The following is a 1647-nucleotide window of genomic DNA, read 5'->3' on the forward strand; positions in this document are numbered from 1 at the left end:
TTTTTGGGGTTTTTTTTTTAGGTGGAGCGGTAAGCATAACATGGGTCGTTTGCAAATCCATGCAGATTTATGGGTCTGTCTCTGTCTCGCCGTAAGAGTGGATTTATCGTCAGTGCTGGGAGGTAACCCATTTGTTGCGGGAAGTCAACTTACAGAGAAGATTTCTGTGTGGTAGTCATTTTACGGCGCTCGTAACTGCATGAGTGAGGCATCGTGGTGAAATCAGGCGCTCGTGAAAATAACAAAATCCAGGAAATCGGCAGTTTTTGGCACCGATGGGCATTTTTTTTTCTAATTTTCTTTTTATGGCTCATCACAACCTTTTATATCCATTTAAAACACATATTGTGTTGTACTTTACTGAAAAACATTGATTAAAGGCACAAAAATGTAAATTTTTAGTTTTCAAGAACAATCAGGCTATGGAATTTACCAAACTTTGGCGGCCATTTTCTCGCTAATTTTAGCTCTGAAACCAGGTCACTCTGACGTCCTACAATCGCAAATATTTCGACTTCTATTCAACATGGACTTTTTTCATTGAAAGGAAGGCAAATGAACAGGCAGTTGTTGTTGTTGTTGTTGTTGTTGTTGTTGTTGTTGTTGTTGTTGTTGTTGCTGTTGTTATCGATCCAGCAACATCTGGGCTCTCGCCCTTCTGTCCAAAGCCATGTAGTGATAAGTGCAGGTTTGTTGCAGTTGCTGTAATGTTCCATAGAGTGTGTTGTCAAAGTTAGGTCTCGGAAGGAGAAGTGTAGCTCTGATGTCATTTAGTGCTGTACAGTGGAAAAGGTGATGTTCCGCTGGCATAGTCACACAAAGGACACATTGGGGGAAGTTCTGGTATGAACAGGCTTTAAGATGATAATATGAATAACCCCATATGCCTAAAAATTGACGAGCCGCTGATTCCACCACGTCATGACTCAAAGGTCAAGTGAGTGCACGAGACTCAAGATGACTGTTTTCACCGTAGTTTACAGCACGGGTGGGTTTCCCTACGTAAAGTCGGAATGGTTGGGAGTTACAAATTTTAGGGTGAAAATTTAGTTTTAACTCTCTCTCACTGATGAGCTGCAGTAGTGTATTAACCCTTTTGTTAGTGTTTTACGGCGCTCGCAGCTGCATAAGGTCATATGAGCGCGCAGGACTCACATTAAACATTTTCAGTTGGTAGGAAATTTTGAATTTTGCCTGGGTGGCGACCGAAGCCTACTCTTATCGATTTTAGACCTCCAAGGGATCTTTAACGTGCGCAAGGAAAGGAAGTAAAGGTGACAATTATAGCGAAGAAAATGTTTCTGTCGCTGCACGGATTAGTACTTGCTATCTTTGAATGATAGGCGAACACCTTAACCTCAAGGCCACGAGAGCCCCGTATTTGAAAACGTAGCGAACACACGTCCAATCAACAGCAATCCAAAGCCTATAATGCTGCACATTTCCAACCTTTTATACACAAAAAGGAAACATTAATTTGCATTTCGTAGCAAGCACATTATTGGCTGCATTTTAAGTTTAAGATAAAGAACACGGAATTGAAATATCTGCATGAATTAGGAAGTCATGGATCTTTTTTTTTAGAGTATCCAGAAACAACACATCTTCAGACGTGAAAAAGTGCGCATCCTCAACTAGTTAATCCTT

Source organism: Aplysia californica, unplaced genomic scaffold, assembly GCF_000002075.1.
Source record: "Aplysia californica isolate F4 #8 unplaced genomic scaffold, AplCal3.0 scaffold01183, whole genome shotgun sequence".
Taxonomy (NCBI): Eukaryota; Metazoa; Mollusca; class Gastropoda; order Aplysiida; family Aplysiidae; genus Aplysia; species Aplysia californica.